Here is a 24,485-nt window from a genome sequence, read left to right on the forward strand (position 1 = left end):
AGCAATAGTGAAATCAAGAAGAAAAAAAACCATGAATCAATATCTTCAAAATGGTAAGAAAAAGAATTTCAAACCCAGAATTCTATACTTAGCCAAAGAATCTTCCAAATTCAGTGGTGAAAATTATATTTTAAGACATCTCAACAACTCAGGAATTTATCACCTACAGATCCTCTCTGAGCAAACTGTCAAAGGAGCACTTCTGCAAAGAAGAGTGAAATATAAGAAAAAAAGGTGGACATATAATTAGTAAAATTTATTATTAAGTAAGTATTGTTTGTAAAGAACTTCTTAATGTTAGTCTGATGTATATGCTCTAAATAATACTGTTATCAAGATTGAGTTTTCCAAAACTGGACATAGGAATATCCGTAGGAAAGTAATGCTTTCAGTTCCACATGCTTTTCAGAAACTTGTCATTCTTCATCATGATTTATTTCTCCTCCCTTTGAAGGTGGGCAGGTTTGTGACTGTTCTGACCAGTAGAGTGCACAGAAGTAACACTTATGCAGTTACACATAAGCAGTCACTTACGACTTCTGAGGGTGTGTCATAAGGATAGAGCTTCATCCTAGCTCTCTCTTATGGGAAGTTGACTTTGGCAAAACCAGCCACCATGCAGCACAGAAGTCCAAACTAGTTCACAAAAAGAGGTTGTATGGAGAGGCCTCTATGGAAAGGGAATGCACTTCCCAGCCAGCATCCACCACCAGACTTCTGAGTAAATTAATTATCACATGAGTCTAGTGCCCAGTCTTTGAGTCTTCCAACTGAGACACCAGACATTCTAGAGTAGAGACAAGCCATCCCCTCTGTGCCCTGTCTGAATTTGTGAACAACAAAATCCATATATATGGAAGTTGGTGTTTTTTTTAACATTACATTCTGGGGTAATTTTTCACAGTCATAGCAACTGAAACCTGTCAGTATTGTAGATAGTATATATAGGAAAAGATACAAGGGAAGTAAAAGCATTTTGTCATTTTCATCAAATATTTTGTGAACTCTACACTTGATAGAAGAAAATAAATTTAATGAAGTGTCTAATAATTAAGGATAGTTATTAAATGAAAGATGCAGATTTAATTTTTTAAGGCTTATTTATTTATTTTGAGACAGAGGGGGAAGAGAGAGAGAGAGAGAGAGAGAGAGAGAGAGAGAGAAAGAGAGAAAGGGGCAGAGAGAGAGAGAGAGAATCCCAAACACTCCATGCTGATCGATGCGGGGCTCAATCTCATGAACTGTGAGATCATGACCTGAGCTGAAATCAAGAGTCCGGCGCTTAAATGACTGAGCCATCCAGGCACCCCCAGATTTAATTTTTTAAATCAGTTTTATTCTGTTTATAAGAGATATCTGGAAAAATGTCATAATGAAAGGCTAAAAGTGAAGAAATAGGAATAAATATACGAGGAGACCTAATCTAGCAAAGATAATATCATAGTAGAGTTTAATGTGAAATTATTAACAACAAAAGAGACAATTTCTTAATGATAAAAGTAATAATCCATCATCAAAATCATGACCTTTGCTTTGTCCAACTTTATAATTCAACATGAATGTAGAAAAAACAATATAATTAAGAGGAAGAATAAGCAATTTCAAACCACCGATAAAGATCTAACACACTCTGTTTCAGAAACTGGTTGCTCAACCAGAAAAAAAGGTTTATAAAAATGCTTATCTAAATTTATATGTAAATTTAAATAAATATATGTAATACTTTGCATCCAACATAGAAAATGTATTCTTTTCAAGCATGCACAAAGTATTTACAAAAATTATATATTGAGACACAACAGAATCTTCAACAAACACTTTAAAAACTGATAATACAGAGACAGTGTTCTCTGACCCACATGAAATAAAAATAAAAATAAATGCAAAAAAGATAGTTTAAAAATTAATTTGGAGGGGCTCCTGGGTGGCATAGTCAGATAAGCCTCCAACTCTTGATCTCAGCTCAGGTTGTGATCTCACTGTTTGTGAGATCGAGCCCCATGTCATGCTCTGCACTGACAATGTGGAGCCTGCTTGAGATTCTCTCTCTCTCTCTCTCTCTGCCCTTCCCCTGCTCTCTCTCTCTCTCTCTCTCAAAATAAATAAATAAACTTAAAAAATTAATTTGGGAAACAAAATCCTCACTTCTAAACATCTTAAGGTCCAAATAAGAAATCAAAATGGAAATTATGAAATCGTTAGAAATGAAAGCCAGTGAAATCACTTCTTACAAATGAGTAGTGACATGAAGCTAGCTAAAGTGGAGCTTAGAGGGAAATTTATACTTTTTACATATGAGAACACAAGAAATATGAAAAATAAAGTGAGCACTTAACTCGCAAATCTAAAAATAATTTAGAGTTAGCCCAGAGAATATAGAAGAAAACAATAATATAAAAGTGTAACTTAATTATTTAATAAAACAACAAGAGAAACAAATAATATCACCAAAAGGTTTTTTCTTTTTAATATTAAATAGATCAGTATAAAAAGGTAGAGAAAGAAAGAGAAGGATTTAGCTCCTAGGAGAGTAATTTGAATGGCTATATTCAATAAATTTATAAAACTTACCAAAATACATTATTTTCTAAGAAAATGTAAGTCAAAAAATCTTTTAAAAACCTGGTCAAATAATCATTCAAAAATCATAATCAGTATTAAAATTTCTACTCTCTACAATAAAGATGTCATCTCTACATAGGTTTATAAGTAGTTCTGACAAACTTTCAAAGAACAACTAATCACTGTCTTATACAATCTGTTGAAAACATAACTTAAAAAAAAAAGAAGAAGAAACTACTCAATACTCATGAGGCCATATAAAATCAATGAAAAAAATTATGGGCAAATTTCACTTTTGAGCATGGATGTAAACACACTGTACCAACAAATTGAATCAAACTACATACTAAAAAATACATCCAGACCAAGTTCACATCAGAAATTCAACAGTGGTTCAACAACTAAAAATTCTATCATTGTAACTCACCATACTAACATATCAAATTGGAAATATGACCAGTCAATAAATAGGGGAAATTGTTGATGATATTCAAAATCTATTCATGATCTTAAAAAAAAAAAAACAAAACTCTTTAGCAAACTAGGATAAAGAGGTAACTCCTTGGGGCGCCTGGGTGACTCAGTTGGTTGATCCTGATTTTGGCTCAGGTCATGATCCCAGCGTTGTAGGAATGAACTCTGTGTCAGGCTCCACACTGAATGTGGAGCCTGCTTAAGATTCTCTTTCTCTCTCCCTCTGCTCCTCTTCCCTGCTCACTCTCTCTCTTAAATTAAAACAACAACAACAACAAAAAAAAGGTAGCTCCCTAATGTTGTAACTGATGTCAATGCAACCCCTCCCAAAAACATATTAATCATTACATTTAGAAGTATTTTCATCAAAGTTAAGACACAGTATGGATGTATGATTTTTTTTTTTTTTTTTTTTTTTTTACCACTACTACTCAAGATTCTACTGGAGACCTTAGCCCTCTTCAGATTGCCTTCACATGCATTTAAGATTCTTCCAGGTCTTTTTGGCCTGATAGCTCATTTCTTTTTATTGCTAAATACAATTCTACTGCATGAATGTGCTACAGTGTGTTCATCAGCTTATTCACCTTTCGAAAGGCATCTTGGTTGTTTCCAGTTTTGGGCAATTATAAATAAGGCTTCTATATAGACATTCATGTGTAGACTTTGTGTGAACCATAATTCTTTCAATTCATTTGGGTAAATACCTTAGGAGGACAATTCCCAGATTGTGTTGTAAGACTATGTTTAGCTTTGTCAATAGCCGCCAAATGGTCTTGGACAGTGCTGTGCTATTTGTATTCCCATCAGCAATAAATAACTCTCCTCCACATCTTCCCCAGTATTTGGTGTTGTCAGTTTTTGGATTTGAGGCATTCTGATAGGTGTGTGGTGGTATCCTATTTTGTTTTAATTTGCATTTCCCTAATGATACATGATGTTGAAAATCTTTTCATGTGCTTATTTGTCATTGGTATATCTGCTCAGGTGAGGCATTTGTTCATAGTTTAGCTCATTTTTTACTTGTTTGTTTTCTTATTGTTGAGTTTTAAGACTTCTATGTATATTTGTTTTTTGTTTTTTTGTTTTTTTTTTTTTTATTTATTTTTGAGACAGAGAGAGACAGAGCATGAACGGGGGAGGGTCAGAGAGAGAGGGAGACACAGAATCCGAAACAGGCTCTGGGCTCTGAGCAGTCAGCACAGAGCCCGACGCGGGGCTCGAACTCATGGACAGTGAGATCGTGACCTGAGCCGAAGTCGGATGCTTAACCAACTGAGCCACCCAGGCGCCCCAAGACTTCTATGTATATTTGAATAAAAGTCTTTTATACAACTTCTATAAAAATTTTTTGGCAAATATTTTGCAGATATTTTCTCCCAGACTGTAGATTGTTTTTGCATTGTTTTAACAGGATATTTTGCAGAGTAGAAGTTTTAAATTTTAATGAAGTCCAACCTAATCAATTTTTTCTTTTATGGATCATGCTTTTGGTGTTGTATCTAAAAAGTCATTGCCAAACCCAGTGTCAACTAGATTTTCTCCTGTGTCATCTTCTAGAGTTTTTATACTTTTGCAATTTACATTTAGATCTATTATCCATGCTGAGTTGTAGTTGTGAAAGTTGTAAGCATCTTTGAGGCTCAAGAACTGAACAGAGATTCAGTAGCTGCAGGGTGCTAGGGAGGCAGGATGGAGTTAGAGATTGGTAAAGGTGGAGAAAATGTCTAAATGCAACAGACCTTTAGAGGAAACCACAGAAAAGCCTAAGTATCTAAGCTTTAGCTTAAAGCCTAAAATATCTAAGAAGTAATGGCAAAAAAGTAAATCATCTTTAATAAAGCCTAAAAGCAAGCCTAGACAGGATGAAGATGATCTACTTGCACTATACCTATGTGCCAGAAGACAACTTAACTGGCTCAAGAAAGAGATAGTGTTATTCCAAACCTTTACATTTTTAATGCACAATGTCTTGCATCCAGTAAAAATTATTAGGAATGCTATAAAAAGGTCCACATAACCAAAAAACCATATTAAAAGCAGATGGTAGAAATATCCCCACAGATGGTTCATATACTGGAGTTATCAGAGAACTTAAAATAACAATAATTAATATAGTTAAGAAAATGGTGAAAAATATGGAGAATTTCAACTGGTACTTAAAGCCTATTGAAAGGATCAATTGGTTATTTGGAACTGAAACAAATTATAACTAAAATCAAGAAACAAATGCATGACTTTAATAAGAGATTAAACACATCAAAACAGTTTAACTAGAAGTCATATAAGTAGAAAGTATCAAGATTAAAGTACAAAGAGAAAAGAATGAAGAATACAGAACAAGGATAAGAATATATAGAACATGGTGAAATGTTCTAACTGTGTGTAAATCTCAGAAGGGAAGGAGAGAATAGAATAGTAGCAATATTTCAAAAAATATTGGCTGAGATTTTTCCAAAACTGATATAAGGTATAAAATCACATATAAGAAGGTGCAAGGATCCTAGGTAGAATAATCACAAAGAATGTAATGCTTGGGATCATCATAGTCAAAGACTCTCCCGCAGCTCCCCCCCTCAAAAGAATCATAAAAGCAAACTGAGAAAAATAAGATGTTATTTTCAAAGGAGCAGCAACTGACTTTTCAATGGAATCAGTGGAAGTCAGCAGGCAATAGATTGATACCTTTAAGCTGTTGAAACTATCTATAAATTATGCTAGAATTCTAGGAGCACCTGGGTGGTTCAGTCGGTTTGGTGACTAACTCTTGATTTTGGCTCAGGTCATGATCTCATGGGTTCATGAGTTTGAGCCCAGAATCAGGCTCCACGCTGTAAGTGCAGAGCTTGCTTGGGATTTTCTGTCTCCCTCTCTCTCTGCCTCTTCCCCACTCACTCTCTGTCTCTCTCAAGATAAATAAACATTAAAAAAAAAATTATGCTAAAATTCTATAACCAGCATAAATATCCTTCAAAAGTAAAGCAAAGTAACAAAGTTACCAAACGAAGGACATTTTCAGCAGCTCCCCTCCCTCAGCAAAAAAGCTGAGAGAATGTATTGCGGGCAGACTTTCACTTAAAGAAATACCTAAGGGGGGCGCCTGGGTGGCGCAGTCGGTTAAGCGTCCGACTTCAGCCAGGTCACGATCTCGCGGTCCGTGAGTTCGAGCCCCGCGTCGGGCTCTGGGCTGGTGGCTCGGAGCCTGGAGCCTGTTTCCGATTCTGTGTCTCCCTCTCTCTCTGCCCCTCCCCCATTCATGCTCTGTCTCTCTCTGTCCCAAAAATAAATAAACGTTGAAAAAAAAAAATTAAAAAAAAAAAAAAAAAAAAGAAATACCTAAGGGTTGTTCAGAGAAGAGAAAAATGGCCCAGATGGAAGAACAGAAATGCAGAAAGGAATAATAGTACTGAGAAGGATAAATATGTGGCTATATAAAAATGAATGTTGCCTTTACAAAATGATAATAATAATTCTTCGGGCTTAAAATATATAGAGAATGAAAACTATGACAACAAAATGATTTAAAATGTGTAAAGTTCTTTCATTGTTTGTCATGAGTTAAAATTACTAATTGCAGAGAGACTCTAATCAGTCTAGAGTGGATAATGTAATCTCTGTGGTAAACACTCAATGAGCAAAAGCTGCATAATCAGGAAAGCAATAAGAAAAAATAAAGAGTAAAATAGTTGAGTCATTTAAAAGAAGAAAAGAATTAGTAAATGCATTAGTAAACTGTGAGATAAGTCAGAGGAAAGCATCAGGAATGAGGTACAGAGGGACGCCTGACTGGCTCAGTTGGTAGAGCGTGTGACACTTGATCTTAGGATCGTTAAGTTCGAGCCCCACATTGGGTGTAGAGATTACTTAAATATAAAATATTTTTAAAAAAGAATAAGGTACAGAGAGGCAAAAGGGTGCAAATGTATAGAAGAATATAGGAGGCATAGTAAATAAAGTGAAAAGGTATTACATATTGTCTAATATATGCATAATTATGGTTGTAATTCCAGAAAGAGAGGCAAGAGAGAATGGGATAGAAACAGTGCTTGGAGAGATCACAGCTGAGATTTTCCCAAGGTGAAAAGTGCTCCCCAGCCTCAGAGCAACCTCCGCTGATGTCCACCTTCTGGTATTTTCCTCCCATGTGTAGCTTCCTCCCACAATGTAGAGGGCTTAGTTGTATAACAATAAGACGCTGGAAATGAGGGAGTGTGACTTCCAAGGCAAGGCCAGAAAAGACATGAGCTTTCTCTCTTGCTCCCTCAGATTGTTTTCTCAGGGAAACTACCATGTCTTGAAGACACTCAAGCAGCCCTATGGAGAGACCCATGTGGCAAGGAACTGAGGTCCACAGCCAGCAACCAGTGTATGCACTTGGCAGACACGAGTAAGCTACCTTGGAAGCAGGTCTTTTAAGCCTATTAAACTTTCAGATAACAACATTCCTGGCTGACATCTTGTATATAACCTCAGGAAAGACCCCCAAGTCAAACCCAGCAAGGTAAGCCACTTTGAAATTTCTCACCTACATGAGCTATATGAAATAATAAATGTTGATTGAATTATACCACTAAGTTTGGAGTGATTTGCTATGCACAAAAAAACAACAAATACAGATAGCTGAGCCTGGAAGTGGAGTCTTGCTATAACAAAAACATAAAATATGGAGTAACTTTGGAACTAGGCAGTCAGTGGTACCTGGGTTAGGGAAAGCATGAAGACCCTTTATGTGTTTGTTATAGACGCCTGATGGCCTTCAAGGAGAAAGCAGGTGAGGACTTAAATGAAAGTGAGAAAAAAGTCTCCTGAATGTTGAAAAAAGTGGAGTCTAGTTGTATGGAAACAAAGTTTAGCAAACAGTTGCCTACAGTAACATGGAAGTTAGAAAATATACCAGAAGAGCTATGTGATCCAGCTAAGGAGAATTTTCAGGCAAACTATTGAGAGTGCCTTCTTTCTTCTTAAAAAAATATTTATTTATTTATTTATTTATTTATTTATTTAGAATTTATTTTCAAGTTAGCTAACATACAGAGTATATAGTGTGCTCTTTGCTTCGGGAGTAGATTCCCATGATTCATCACTTACATACAACACCCAGTGCTCATCCCAATAACTGCCCTCCTCAATGGTCATCACCCATTTTCCTCTCCTGCTGCCCTCCCCATCAACCCTCAGTTTGTTCTCTGTATTTAAGAGTCTCTTATGGTTTGGCTACCTCTCTGTTTGTAACTTTTTTTTCCTTCCCTTTCCCCATTGTCTTCTGTTAAGTTTCTCAAATTCCACATATGAGTGAGAACATATGATATCCATCTTTCTCTGACTGAGTTATTTCACTTAGCATAATACCCTCTAGTTCCATCCAGGTTGTTTCAAATGGCAACATTTCATTCTTTTTCATTGCTGAGTAGTATTACATTGTGTATATATACCACATCTTCTTTATCCATTCATCAGTTGATGGACACTTGGGCTCTTTCCATAATTTGGCTGTTGTTGATAGTGCTGCTATAAACATTGGGGTACATGTGCCCCTATGAACAGCACTTCTGTATCTTTTTTCTTATAGTAAAATATAAGAGGGGAGACATAAGCCAAAGGTAAAATATTTTTAAAATCTGGGGGAGAAGAGTCAGAAATCATTGAATTAAAAACTCCCAGCCTCTCCAAATGACACAAAATGCTAAAATTAAGAAATAGCTTCCTAGCAAGGTTCAAATTCAAGGCACTTTAAAAAAACATGACCTAACAATGGACTTAAAAGTATTACTCTAAAAACCTTTTGAAGGTCTCAGATGATGTCTTAGTGACATTCAGTCAGAAGATAGGGGTTATATGAAACTTAAGTGTGTTTCCCCTCAACAGTATCAGCAGAAGCCAAAGGTAAAGAAGGGCTTACCTCAGAGAGATCTGTGGTGTGTCTTCTGTCTAATGGAGTAAATTCCAATAGCATCCACAGCATAGCCACAAAGTTATAAAGATATTTGTATTAGCAGAAACACCATTAACTTGAACTTAAAGAATCAGAGACAGTAACAAGGAAAAGAGCCTTTGGATTCTGAAACTTGTATAAGCAGGAAGCAAACTGAGGAAGTCGTGTGACCAAAAATAGTGGTATGTTTCATAAAAAAGAAAGATAACTCAAATTTAAGAGCCGGGAGCCCAAATGGAGGAGCCATGAAACAATGTGAATCATGTCTGTGCAAGAGTGGAAATGAGTTCTAATCAGAGATCTTCTAAACTTTGCCCAGTGAGATTTCAGAATTGCTGTGGACCATGTGTTGTGCTCATTTTCTCCTTTCTGAACAAGAGCTTGTATAGCAGTTATCCTCTGCTATACCAACCATTCTATGTTTGGCATGGAAGGGGCAGATAACTTGCCTCTGTAGTTCACATGACTTCAAATGAAAAGGAGCAGTACTCAAGGGGATTGTATTAAGAACCTACACTCATGACTCATGCACACCTGGACCTGATCTAGATATAGAATTTTGGACTTTGAACTCATGGTGTAATGAGATGAATCTTTTGAGAATGAGTATGTTTTGCATCTGAGAGCAAAAGAGGGTGGAATGTGGTAGCCTGCCACCAAGATGGCCTCCAGTGATTCTTGTCTCTCACTATTATTAACACACTCATGTAGTCCCCTCCAACACTGAATGTAGTTGAATATATAACCAATAGGGTGTTATAGAAATGAGGGAGTATGACTTCTGAGACTATGTCATGAAACACACTGTGCCTTCCATCTTGTGGTCTCTTGGATCACTTGCTTTAGTGGAAGCCAGCTGCCATGCCAGTAAGGGCACTTAGCCCTATGGAGAGGCCCACGTGACATTACATTGAGATTATCTGCTAATGACCAGCATTTTTTGCTTACTAAGCATTTGAGTGAGACACCCTGGGAATAGATCCTTAACCCTAGTCAAGCCTTCAAATAACTGCAGTACTGGTAAGTCTCCTGACTGCTATCTCATGAAACATCCAGCTAGAAACATCTAGCCAAACTTCTCCTGGATACCTCACCTACACAACCTATATGAGATAATAAATGTATTTTGGTTTTTGTCTGCTAAGCTTCAGGTAATTTCTTGCATTTATAAATAGCTCATACATGAAACATTTCTAAAACTGAGGGTTTTTGTATTTAAAAAAATGAGCAGGATAAATATAAGAAAGAAAATCATACTAAACACATAAGAACTGACTGCTGAAGTCCGAGACAAAGGAAAATTATCTCCTTACGAAGATTTTAAGACACATTAACTTCAATGAAACAAATATTGGATAGATAGCTGTGACTTTGCAATAGGAACAATGGCAGCCAGAGACAACAAAGATAATTTCGGGGGTGCCTGGGTGGCTCAGTTGGTTAAGCATCTGACTTCAGCTCAGGTCATGATCTCACAGTTTGTGGTTCAAGCCCCACATCAGGCTCTGTGCTGACAGCTCAGAGCATGGAGCCTACATCAGATTCTGTGTCTCCTCTCTGCCCCTCCCTGCTCCTGCTCTGTCTCTCAAAAATAAAAATAAACATTAAAAAATTTTTAAAAAGATAATTTTGACAGTGTGCAAGAAAGCAATGACCAACCTAAAATTCCATACCAAACAAAAATAAGGTGAAATAAATATATCTTCAGAAAAAAACCTGAAAAAAATTAATCACCAGCAAATCCACTTAAAAGACATAATAAAGGGTATTTCTTGTAGGCAGAAGGAAAAAGATCCCAGCTGGAAGCTTGGAGTTGCAGGACATTAGAAAGCAAGAAATTTGAATCAGTTATAAAACAGTAATGACAATGTACTTGGGGGTTTAAAATGTAAGGAGAATTAAAATACATGAACAAAAATAGCACATAAGTCAGGAGAGATGGGATTGAATTGAGGTAAAATGTTCTCTATTCATTGTCCAGAATAAGAATAAAGTACTAATATACAGTAGACACTAATAAGTCAAGAGTGAATAAAATAAGCTATAGATAAAGCACTTAAAGAATAAAGAATAAATTAATACCAATCTGTTAAAAGACAGAAAATAATAATAAAACAATCAATTCAAAAGGAGAAAAGAGAACACAGAAAAGGTAGGACACATAAAAAACAAATACACAGTAAATTTAAATTCACAAAGGACCAGGAGAATACACAAGAATTTCAAAGAATAATAAGGGAAAGTAGAATTTCTCATCATATACCAAGACATATATACAGTATTAAGAGAGTGTTCTTTTGATATAAGTATAGAAAAATAGAACAATTGGCCAGAAGACAGCCCGTAAATAGAACACATTCATGTGGATACTTGATAAAGGAAAAAAAAAAAGTTCTGTAGAACAGTAGTGAAAGGTCTGTTTTTTCAATAAATATTGTTAGATATCTTGATGGGAAACATGGGGTGCCTGGCTGGCTCAGTGGGTAGAACATGCAACTCTTGATCTCAAGGTTGTGAGTTCAGGCCCTGCATTTGGGATGTGGAGCCTACTTAAAAAAAAAAAAAAAAAAAAAAAGAATCATGGGCCTCGATGGCGAACAAATGAAGCAACTACTTCTAAAAGTACAAATTAAGCAATAACACTTCTAGAAAGTAATATATGAAAAACTCTTCTTTTTTGGGGGTGGGAACACAATTTTTTAAATTGAGATATGATTGATATATAACATTATGTTAGTTTCAGGTGTACACCATAATAATTTGATATGTGTATATATTGCGAAACAATTGCCACAAAAAGTCTAACATTTATTACCACACATAATTACACATTTTTTTCTTTTGATGAAAACTGTTAAGATCTACTCTCTTAGAAACTTTCAAATATTCAATACAATATTATTAACTACAGTTGCCATGCTGTATATTACATCCCCAGGACTTATTTATATTTTAACTGGAAGTTGTACCCTTTGACTGCTTTCATCTACTTCGCCCAGTCCCCGACCCCCATGTCTTACAACCACAATACGTTGTATCTGTGAGTTTGGTGGATTTTTTTTTTTCAGTCCCACATATAACTAAGATCATGCAGTATTCGTCTTTCTCTGTCTGACTTACTTCACTTAGCATAATGCCCTCAAAGTCCATCCACGTTGTCACAAATGACAAGATTTCCTTCTTTTTAATGGCTGAATAATATTGCATTGTATATGTATACCACATTTTCTTTATCCATTCATCCATTAATAAACACTGAGGTTGTTTCCATGTCTTGGTTATTGTAAATAATGCTGCAATGAACATGAGGGCAAAGATATCTTTTTGAGTTAATGTTTTCATTTCCTTCAGATAAATTCTCATAAGAGGAATTGCTGGATCATATGGTAGTTCTCTATTTCATTTTGGGGAGAACCTCCATACTGCTTTCTATAGTGTCTACACCAAGTATATTCCCAAAAAAAGTGCATAAATTCTCCCCTTTCTCCATATCCTCACGTAATTCTTAAGCAACATAAAAAGACCCTAACTCTAAAATTGGACTACATTAAAATTTAAAAGTTCTGTTCATCAAAAGATACCACTAAAGGAAATCCTACCATTTGTAACAACGTGAATGAACCTGAAAGACATTATACTAAGTAAAATAAGTCAGTCGAAGAAGGATAAATACTGCATGGTTCCTCTTATGTGAGACATCTAGAACAGTCAAACATATAGAAGCAGAGAGTAGAATGGTGGTTACCATGGGTTGAGGGGAATTGTTCAAGGAGTATAAAGTTACAATTATTCAAGATGTGTAAATTCCAGAGATCTGCTGTACAACATAGTGCCTATAGTTAATAGGACGGTATTAAAAATTTGTTGGGAGTGGATTTCATATGAAGTGTTCTTACAACAAAACAAAACAAACCACAAAAGAAACACAGAGAGACCTTTTAAGGTTATGGATATGTTTATTACTTTGATTGTGGAGATAGTAACAGGAGTGTATACATATGTCCAAACTCACCAAATTATATACATTAATTGAGTGTAGAGTTTTGTATCCCAGTTATACTTCAATAAAGCTGTGGGAAAAGGGAGACTGAAAACAATCCATGAAGGATGAGACTATACTCATGACACATTCCATCTACAAAGAACTCATATCCAAAATACTGTGTCTAAAGAACTCCTTTAAATCAATAAGACATACAACTAAACAGGAAAAAATGGCCAAAGACTTAGACACCTGACAAAAGAGAATCCAGTTAGCCAATAAATATATATATATAAAGGTGCTCAACTCATTATGAAAGGTAGAATACAAATCCAACCACAATGACGAGTATTAGTGTACCTATGAAACCACTAGTACTCTCATACATTCCTGGTCAGAATACAAATTAGTATAATCACTTTGGTGATGATATGGCAAAATGTGCTAAAAATAAATATATATGGGGCACCTGGGTAGCTCAGTTGGTTAAGTGTCGGAATCTTGACTTCAGCTCAGGTCATGATCTCATGGTTGTGAGATCAACCCCCAGTCGGACTCTGTGCTTAGTGTGGAGCCTGCTTGAGATTCTCTCTCTCCCTCTCCCCTTGGCATTCCTCAGCTTGTGCTCCCTCTCTTAAAAAAATATATATACACAATCATATGATGTAGCAGGTCCGCTCCTACATATATACCTAACATAAATGTGTGCATATGTGCGGCAAAAGGCATGTATAAGAATGTTTATAGCAACATTATTTGTGATTATCCCACACTGGAAGCTAACTGTCCATCAGCAAGAAGGATAAATATATCTTGATATATTCAGACACTGTAATAGTTCACAGTTATTTAAAAATTACTATATGTTTGCAAGAAAATGGATGCAAGAAAATGGATGACATGTTGAATGAATAAATTCATACAAGTACACATCATACTGTGTGATATCATTTATATAAAGTTCAAAAATGAGGTGGCTAATTTACGGTGAATATAAGTCAGGAAAGTGATTAGTTCTTGGTAGGGGAGAGTGTGTAGAGACTGGGAGAGGCTATGAGGGGATTTCTGGGGTACTGACTTTTTTTTTTTTACATCTGTGGTGATTATATAGGTGTTTTTGCTTTGAGAAAATTCATTGCACTATATGTCTGTGATTTTTCTACTTCTTCGTATTAGAGAAAGCATTTTGAATGAACTCACTCTTCCTAAGACAACGACTACAGAAAGACACCAGTTCTTGGCAGCCATGTTATGGCACGTGCCCTGACAGCAATTGCTGGCTCTGCTACTTCCTTATCCCTGGGGAATCATGTTTTCCCTGGTCTCCAGTTGAGTTTCTTACTTTTCCACCAGATCAGCAATATTTTTAAAATGGTTTTGAAATTGAGGTAGCATTTTTCAGGACTGGACAGGGAGATGCTTCTCTACACATATAATTTACGAAAACATTGTTTCAGAAGATGTTAAATCATTTGAATTCCGAAATCTATTTTCTCTGAAGGCAGATTCAATATGACTTTATGAAAACGTTGGTACTTCTTCTAGAAAAGCTGGCCATTGAAATATGATTCTATCAAAATACAACTATTACTACAAATGTGACTATGGAGCTTATGGTGAAAACACTAGCTCTGCAAAAATCCTCTCTTTCCAGACATAGGCGCTGCATTAAGATATTGAATTAAACAAATGTTTGTGTAATCTCCATATTCCTCCAGAGGAGAAAGGAAAAGACAATCACTGTAGTTTTTATTTTAAGATTATTACTCCAGGTCAAAGAATTTTCTTAATGACTGGAATATGAACAGGGCAGCATTAAAATCGATATAGATAATTTTCTGTGGACTCTTATTTACTTGAGATAAATTAAAGAATTTAAAACTTACTGGAAGTGTTTTCTTGGAAACAAAATGGTAACAGTACTACTAATGAAAAATATAGTCTCAGAGTCATCAAATAGAGATGGAATTATTTGGCCATGTAGGAGGATAGAAGAAAAGATTTGACATGAATTGTAACTACCTTCTCACTATTTCCCCATCCTCATATACAATCAGAGATATTTAAACAGCTGGAAAAATGTACACAAAATATACCTACAACCTAATGATGTCACCAATGACACATGGTTTTTAGGATTTCACTTTCCAAAAATCGCTAAATGTTACTTCATTTTCTGTTTTTCATTTTAAATCAAATTTTTATCCCTTTTGGAGTAGTGTTTAGGTATTTTTCAATAGCTTATTATTAGTTATTGCTCAAAAATGTATATTCAGATGATAGGCAGGTTTAATGTTAATAAATTTTTAAAATTGTGTTTTGCATGCTGTTTTATAACAGATGAAGTATGTTTAATATTTAGTTTTCCTGTTTTCAAAATTTCATTGATTTTGAAAGTTGTAAAGAAAATATTCATCCTACTATCCATATTTCAGTGTTATGTGTAGTGTAGTGAAATGCAATACTGTTTATAGTGTCATTTTGTCCTCATTTTGGAATCATTAGGTTGTATGGTATTGATTCTAGGATATGTGTTAAGATGTTCTTCATGTCTGGAGCGCCTGGGTGGCGCAGTCGGTTAAGTGTCCGACTTCAGCCAGGTCACGATCTCGCACTCCGTGAGTTCGAGCCCCGCATCAGGCTCTGGGCTGATGGCTCAGAGCCTGGAGCCTGTTTCCGATTCTGTGTCTCCCTCTCTCTCTGCCCCTCCCCCGTTCATGCTCTGTCTCTCTCTGTCCCAAAAATAAATAAACGTTGAAAAAAAAAAGATGTTCTTCATGTCTTAAATTGTGTTCAAATTTTGTAAACACCCCATTTGTCTCTTCTTAGCTTTTAAATGCTGGAATGTAAAATTAGACCAAGCTTGCTGATTTCACTATTCAAATCTGTATCCTTACTAATTTTTTTTTCTGCTTGACCCATCAGTTTCTAATAGAGATATATCAAAATCTTCCTCTATGATTGTGGATTCCTCAATGTTTTTCTTTTAATTGTTAGTTTTTGATTTATAAATTCCAATCCTCTTTTGTTATGTATAAGTTTAGGATTGTGTTACCTTCTTGGTGGATTGTTCCTTTTATTATTAATATGTAGTGATACTTTTACATTTCTTTTTTTTTAATTTTTTAATGTTTATTTATTTTTGAGAGAGAGAGAGAGAGAGAGAGAGAGAGAGAGAGAGAGAGAATGAGGGGCAGAGGGGCAGAGAGAGAAGGAGACACAGAGTCCAAACAGGCTCCGGGCTCTGAGCTGTCAGCACAGAGCCCAACGTGGGGCTTGAACTCACAGAGTGCAAGATCAACACCTGAGCTGAAGTCAGAGGCTTAACTGACTGAGCCACCCAGGCGCCCCTACTTTTACATTTCTATATAGCTTCTATCTTTAAATTCTATTTCAGACTCATTAATATTTTAAACCTATCTTCCTTTAGTATTTTTTTAGTGTATCTTTCTATCCTTTACTTTCAAACTTTCTGTATGGCTTTAAGTTTTCTCTTGTAAACACCATAGAGATGGTATTTATTTTTGTGATGTATTCAGAAAATCTACCTTCCAATATCTAAGCTTGATCATTGAAATGATTATTGATATACTTAGATTAATTTTTGTTTACCATAGTACTTGCATTTTCTATTTATCAACTTTTACCATTATATCTTTTTTTAAAATGCTGAATTGAACACCTTTACTGCCTTTTGATTCCTCTCTTGGTTTGGAAACTATAGAATATACGTCTATTCTTTTAATAGTAGCCCTTCATTTTTAAAGTACATGTATATGTATAAAATTTTCTGATAATATCTGTAATTACTCAGTATTTCTATTTTCTGAATATAATATGACTTTATTCATTGAATACCAAGCCTAACTCCAAATCCTGTAATTGTGTAAATTTCCAGCCTCAACTTTTTTCAAAGATAAGAAAATGTTTTTTTAAAGAGTTCATTAATTTACAGACATATTTTGTAAGTTTCAGAACTCACTGTTTTCGTTAAATCTCATACCTTCCCCCAGGTTTATTTATCTTCTGGTTGAAGTTCATTCTTTTAATAGTACTTTTGTGGAGGATATATGGGGAGTAAATTAACTCAATCTTCATATGATGGCAAGTATCTTTATTTTGCCCTCATTATAATAGTTTACCTGGTTATGAAGTCTAAGTTGATAGTCAATGTCTCTCTCTTTTTTTTTATAATTTTTTTTTAACGTTTATTCATTTTTGAGAGACAGAGAGAGACAGAGCATGAGCGGGGAAGGGGCAGAGAGAGAGGGAGACACAGAATCCGAAGCAGGTTCCAGGCTCTGAGCTGCCAACACAGAGCCCGACGCGGGGCTCGAACTCACGAACTGTGAGATCATGACCTGAGCCAAAGTCAGACAGACGCTCAACTGACTGAGCCACCCAGGTACCCCAATAGTCAATGTCTCTTAATACTTCAAAAGGTTAAGCTATTGTCTTACAGCATCTACTATAGTATTGAAAAATTTGTCATTAGTCTGTCATTCATATTTAATCTGTCTTTTGTAGTTGAAAATTTTAAACAATTTTCTCTGTACTTTTGACATTCTTAAATTTCACTATGGTGTGCCCAGGTATGTTTTTCTATTTATCCTACTGAGTGCTTGTAGTACATTGTAAAATGAAGAACTCTTACATTTCTTCAATTCAAAAAAATGGGCAGCTTTTGTCAGTTCAAACGCGGCTTTTCTACCATTAACACATTTGCATACTTCTGGTACTTTTCTAATAGATATGTGTTGGAGATAATCTATCTCTGTGTATATTAACTGCTCTTTCATATATTTTAATGTATTTAACCCCCCTTGCTGCATTTTGGGAAAATTGCTCAGTGCTATCTTCACATTTATTCTCTTTTCTATCATAGCCACTATAGACTTTCCCCAGGCTGTCACATACTATTTCAATGGCTATTCCAGGATAGTTTAATTGTATTTTTAATTGATGCTTTTTATTTATTTATTCATTTTTAATTTTTTAATGCTCATTTATTATTTTGAGAGAGAGAGAGATTGAGAGAGAGCAGGGTCCAGGCTCTGAGCTGTCAGTACAGAGCCTGACTCAGGGCTCGAACTCACAGACTGCAAGATCATGACCTGAGCCAAAGTCAGACGCTTAACCAACTGAGCCACCCAGCCATCCCTAATTCATTATTTTTAAAGAACTCAATCTATTTGAATTTCATTTCTTCCTGCTTCATAATTCTTTGCTTATTCTTTTTTTTTTTAATGTTTTTATTTATTTTTGAGGGAGATAGAGAGCAAGTGGGGGCCGGGGGCAGAGAGAGAGAGACAGAGGACCCAAGACAGGCTCTGTGCTAACAACAGACAGCCTGATGCGGGGCTAGAACTCACAAACCACGAGATCATGACCTGAGCCAAAGTTGGTCACTTAACTGACTGAGCCACCCAGGTGACCCTTGCCTTTTCTTTTTAATAACATTATTCCTTCGTTTACCTTTTTGAGGCAGTTTATTTCCCCCCAGAGTGAATTTGCATTCTGAAGTTTGATTTCATAGATTACTGTCATAGCATTAGATTACTTTATGCAATTTGGAATTTAATTTAATTCAGTGGGAAGTTTATCTTTTGTTTGTTATTCCCCTCCCCTCTCCTGTCTCTCTTCCCTGTCTGGTTATTTTGAAGCTGTTTTTCTCAGCCTATCCAGCCCATGGTGAACAAGATTTTATATTACAGATTGTAGGTCTTTTATACGATTGGGGCTGTCACAATCCCCTATAGAGCCAATGGAGAATTTTGTTTTGTTCCTGGGTCTTCCTGGGCTTTTCTTATTCTTTCTCCTGACTTACATTTCCTATTTCCTACTTTCTGTATCTTCCTCTTTCTTGTGAGGAAGCAGTATGTTAGAGAAGCATTACTTTTTTGGTAAAGAGTACAAGAGAGGTAAATTTGGGACAATTTCCCTTTCTGAAAATGTTTTGAATCCACTCTCGTGTTTAATTGATAGTTTGACTGATTATAGAACCCTGTGTTGGAAAATCATTTTTTAAGTATTTAGACTTTGGAGGTGTTACTCCATTGTGGTCTAGCTATTTGTGTTCTCGTTGTGAAATCTGACTCTATTTTTATTCACAATCTTTTGCATGTGATTCGCTTTTCCTTTCTGAAAGATTTTAGGTTTTTTATATCCTGAATTTTACAATGATATATCTTGGTGTGGTCATTGTGGTGGGCATTCAGTTGAGTAAATTCAGGATGTAAGTTTATATCCTTCAGTTCTGGGACAAGTTTCTTGTATTATTTATTTAATAATTCTTTCTTGTTTCTCTTTTTTTCATTTTCTAGAGCTGCTATTAATTGAAATGTTGAATTTTAATTTTTTATGTTTTCTATTTTTTAATTCTGACTTTTTTTTCTATTTTGGAGAGACTTTTTACAATTTTATTTTCAAAACTATACTATTTTACAGCACACTTTAAATTTTCAAGAGTTCTTTCTTAGCCTCAGGATATCCCCTTTTCACAGTATTTCTATTCTTTCATAGATGCAATAGCTTTTCTTATTTATCTGAGGATATTATAGTTGCTTTTGTTTTATTTTGCTTTCTTTTCCTTGCTGCATCAATGCTCTTTCTTCAGAGTTACTTTCCTGTTTTTTTTTTTTTTTTTTTTTTACAAAAAACAATCTATATATTTTTATATAGATTTTATAGAAATTTTCTTGAATTTCTGCTTATCCTTGGCTCCTTAAAGTTTATACTTAAAAGTGAGGCAATTAGGGACACCTGGGTGGCTCAGTCAGCTAAGCATTTGACTCTTAATCTCAGCTCAGCTCTTGATCTCAGGGTCTTGAGTTCAAGCCCTGTGTAGGGCTCCACACCAGTTGTGGAGCCTACTTAAAAAATAAGTAAAAGTGAGGTGATTAATTCAACATTTACTGGATTGGTTATTAACCATTGGACTTTATTTTGGAGTCTTAGAGTTTTATTGGCAAAACCCTAAATGTTCATCTCTATGAGTGTTTTTCTTGAATTCTATCATTTCACCAGAGGGGAAAAAGGCAGTGGTATAATTTCATATTGGCCTCTTTTTTATTTAAATCTTTTGGATCTTTGCCTTTGTTCTGAGAGCCAATTTGCATATCCCTGGTTTCTTGAGTTTGAGAAACATTGTCCATCTTGGTGATAGGATTAGTTGAAGTGAAGACCTATTCTCCATGGACACATTTCTTACTTTCAGTTGACTTACTTGGTAAATGCCAAACTGTCAGGATAATGTCTTCCTTTTCTGTTGTGGTCCAGGTTTCCTCACCTGTTAGGAAATCTATGAAATAAAAAATAGCTTGTTATGGGGTCTCCTTCAGCTTCTCTCTTCACTTTATGCCAACTTTAAAAATACTTTACTCTGGAAAATGTAGAACTATAATGCTGTAAGCAATTATAAGTATATAAATAGAATTCTGCTGTTATTTCTCAGGTGGCAATTCACTTAATCCCAGAGTATAAATCATGATTGGTTTAAATCAGTCACAACAACCCTGTTTTGCTTTGCCATTCCCTTTGTTCTAAAGGGGAATATAGGACTCAGTCTTGGCCAGGGAAACATAAGAAGGTTTTTGGAAGAGATTTTTCTCCCTGATAAGAGAAGACAGAACTTTTTTGCTTCTGTCTTTTAATATTTCTACATTTTTCAATGATTTCTTGTTCTTGCTTTGTATACTATCTTCCCCAGTATCTTTAAATATAGTTAGCATGTTTATTTTATTTTATTTTATTTTATTTTATTTTATTTTATTTTATTTTATTTTATTTTATTTATTTTTTTATGGTAGGCTTCTTCCTTAGTTTTCTTTTCTTTTCTTTTTTTCAATATATGAAATTTATTGTCAGATTTGTTTCCATACACTACCCAGTGCTCATCCCAAAAGGTGCCCTCCTCAATACCCATCACCCACCCTCCCCTCCCTTCCACCCCCCATCGACCTTCAGTTTGTTCTCAGTTTTTAAGAGTCTCTTATAGCATGTTTATTTTAAAGTCTAATCTGCTTTAATTCTTTTCAGATGGTATATGTTATTTGGTTTGATACCTTTCTTTTGGTTAATTTTTCTTATGAGTCTTGGGAGCTTGAGTTCCTCTTTCAGGTGATGTGTGTTTGGGTCGGATGAAAAAACTGAACCCTAGTTAACGTGTGCCCATTAGTGTGTATCCCTTGGTGTGTGAATTAATATGAGAGGAAAGAAAGAACCCCAGAGCTGAGAGACCACATGCCCAAAACCACTGCTGAACACTGTTGCCCACCCACTCAGCCCATTACATCATGAGCAACTTTTTCCTTTTTGTTGATTAGCCTTCAGTTCACCACAATAATTCTTGTTATTGCCTTTCTTTCCTACTATTAAAGAATTATTTAGTTTCTCTGAACAACAGCAAGGCAAGTCAAACATTTCTGAGATGATTTGCTCTTAACAGATAAGATTTCTATCCGTTTTCCTTTATCGCTACAGTGATGATTCAGTTATCACTAAATTGAGATATTTTTGACTGAAAATGTAAGAGCTAGGGAAAACAGGTATAAATGAGGGCTTTTTGGGGGGAAAACTGAGTTATATGATCCCTCTATTCAACCTTATGCCTGAGGACAGAGGCAGGTATTTGTATCCTCTGGCACTAGGAAGACGTTCTGAAATATTTATTGAACTCTGGGCCACTTTTGTAATTTATATTGTGATAGTGTCATCTATCTCCTCCATCTGTCTGAGGCATTCTGAATCTATTCTTATATCAATCCTGGCTCTGGTTTTGTATATTCATCTCCATGCTGTCTTCTGTGTTTTCAGCTTCCAATTGATACCTTTCCATATATATCTATAACGTTTTCAAATAGAGCTTTTCCTTCTTCCTTGCATTTAATACTTTCCTCTTAAACAAGTTATGCTTTTCCTATTGCTGCATTATACTCTTTACTCCTACTCTATCCTGGCTCTCCAGGATTACCTCACTGCCTTGGAGAGTCCTGATATCAATAGAAACAAGGCACGTAAAGCTAATTTAAATGAGTTACTGTTTTTTTTTTTCCATCTTTAAAAAAAATTTTTTTTTAATGTTTTTATTTATTTTTGAGACAGAGAGAGACAGAGCATGAGCAGGGGAGGGGCAGAGAGAGAGGGAGACACAGAATCTGAAGCAGGCTCCAGGCTCTGAGCTGTCAGCACAGAGCCCAACGTGGGGCTCGAACCCACAGACCGTGAGATCATGACCTGAACTGAAGTTGGACGCCCAGCTGACTGAGCCACCCAGGCGCCCCTTTTTTTTCCATCTTATAATTGTTTCTCATTTACTTCATCAGGCATTCTAGGATATACTGCAAAGATTTATATATCCCCTTAACTTCCACTCCCCCAACAAACAATATTAACAAAACATAAACATCAACGTTAATACAACTTCAGGACCACTGAGGCACTATATATAGTAGTATTAAGGAATATGTTTATTTAAAACAAGAAAATCTGGGGTTTTGTTTTTGTTTGAAGGGAGAAGTTAGAAAAATTTGCAGGTGGATGCAACTTGGAAATTTTAGAGTAATGAGTCAGATGATTTACTCTTACAAGTTCTTAAGTGTAATTTATTGATGTTAACATGGTCCGGTGTCACAGGTCTCACTGAAATTAGAGTTACCCTTAAAAAAACTTTCCAAAGCAATCAAATCAACTTACATAGTATTTAATCTCTACCAAACAGCATGCACACACACACACTCCAAAAAAAGCCTTATACTTCTTTATTCTTTTAAAACATCAAATAATGAAATGTACTATACTTATGAAAGTATATACAAAATAGCATATATAACATATATGTGTACCAGATTTGTTTTCTTGAAAGAAATATAATTAACAAGCATTACATTTCCTCTTTTTATTCCTCTAAAGACTTGAATTATCTGTGCCACCTGCTCTCTTGCCCGCAGGATACAGGGATTCTTAGAAAGAATTTGATGTGATTGGGAATAGGGAGAAATACCCTAAAATATTTCGGTATAGTTTATATAGTTTAATGTTCTTCATTGATGAAGATAGTATCCACTGAAAGAACTAAGAAAGAGTGACTATATCTTTAGTAACAATTTAATAAAAATAGCAGCATATCTAAAGTCTTAATCATCTAGGAAGTATGAGTTGAGAGGAAACTGGCAGGGATACCTATCCTAAAAAGATCATCACCTGTTATATTTGAAATCCCAGTTTTGGAATTGCTCTGTTGAATCATTAAATCTTTTAGATATTAAGAATCTGCTACTGAACGAGTTACTCCTTGAGAGATCACATCTTATTTATTAGAAGCACAGTTTCTAGCGCATGGTAAGGGATTCAAGAACATATCTGCTGAATGAATATTAAAGAACAACCATGCAGAGGACTTTGGCTCAACTCAACTAACACTTGTTTGATGGCTTGAAGATAGTAATCAACCTATGGTATTCTTGACCAGAGAGTGGGACCATTTTAAGCTAGATTACCAGGTTCTTGGCATCTTTATTTTTTCAATTTTGGTTGTACTTGATTATATTATTGGAAGTAGGGAGTCTGGACTTGAGAGATCAGCAAAAAGGAGAGAGCTTTTTTCAGAGACTCTTGCTCTTTAAATATTATTTAATTCTTTAGTTATAGTTGTAACAGCTATCCTTTATATAATATTATACAATACTTATGACATACCAAGCTATCTACAACTAAAAGCATGCTGTTTTTGTAAATATACTGTATATATTTATGTAAATATATGTATGTATAGGCTTATTGTAATTTTATTACAATATGGCATTACCTATGATTCAGAGGTGTGAATCCCTAAAGTGAAATGTAATTCCCACTTGTATACTATTTTTTAGGAGAAAATTTCACTGTCTTGAAGTGATCTGCTTCCTGACACAGTCACCATTATTTATATACTTAAAAGGAGAAAGAGGTTTGTAATCAAGATGGAAACTTTGTGACTATCACCTCCATCATCACTTCTACCATGGGTACTGTGGGCGCCATGGAGCTGATTTCTGTCTTCAATCTACCAACTGTTATGTATTGCATAATTCTGTGCAACTCAGAGATTAAGTGCCCTCAGCTAGTAAATAGCAGATTTAGGTGTTCAGAGGAATCAACAATTTACAGCATTAAATTAACTCTATCCCCAATAACTATCCTTCTCAACTACAAAATATTTTCTTAAACTATGATTCCATTTTCTCTGCTTTGTATTCTTTCTTTCTCTCTCTTTTAACATCTTCTTTCCTTCCTTTCTGTTTTACTTTTTTTTCTGTGCTAACCCAATGTTCAAAATCCAAAAAGTGGGCAAGAAAGTGGGTGGAGGTTGTATGATATGGATGACGAAAAAGGGAAGAGAGAAGTTTGTGGTTGAATGATACCTTATTTACTTAAAAAAAACAACTCACACATATTCCAGTTCTTCCATATCATATACACAGGTGTGCAATGTTTTCAGATGAACATATATGTATAAGCAAAAATGAAGTTAATAATGCAAATACTGTGGAGGAGAGG

General features: G+C 35.3%; 1 long non-coding RNA gene across 1 annotated transcript in view; it reads left to right on the plus strand.

Moving 5' to 3' along the window:
- LOC147576095 (uncharacterized) overlaps positions 1-23,896 on the plus strand; it is a 34,343-nt gene extending 10,447 nt beyond the window's left edge. Inside the window, exons 2-3 of the long non-coding RNA XR_015241759.1 lie at positions 7,303-7,537; positions 23,819-23,896. This is a non-coding gene — a long non-coding RNA (uncharacterized LOC147576095). The remainder of the gene's footprint in view (positions 1-7,302; positions 7,538-23,818) is intronic.
- Positions 23,897-24,485: the final 589 nt, after the last annotated feature.

The sequence above is a fragment of the Puma concolor genome, chromosome D2 (genome assembly GCF_028749965.1).
Source record: "Puma concolor isolate L17-30 chromosome D2, mPumCon1.1.hap2, whole genome shotgun sequence".
Taxonomy (NCBI): Eukaryota; Metazoa; Chordata; class Mammalia; order Carnivora; family Felidae; genus Puma; species Puma concolor.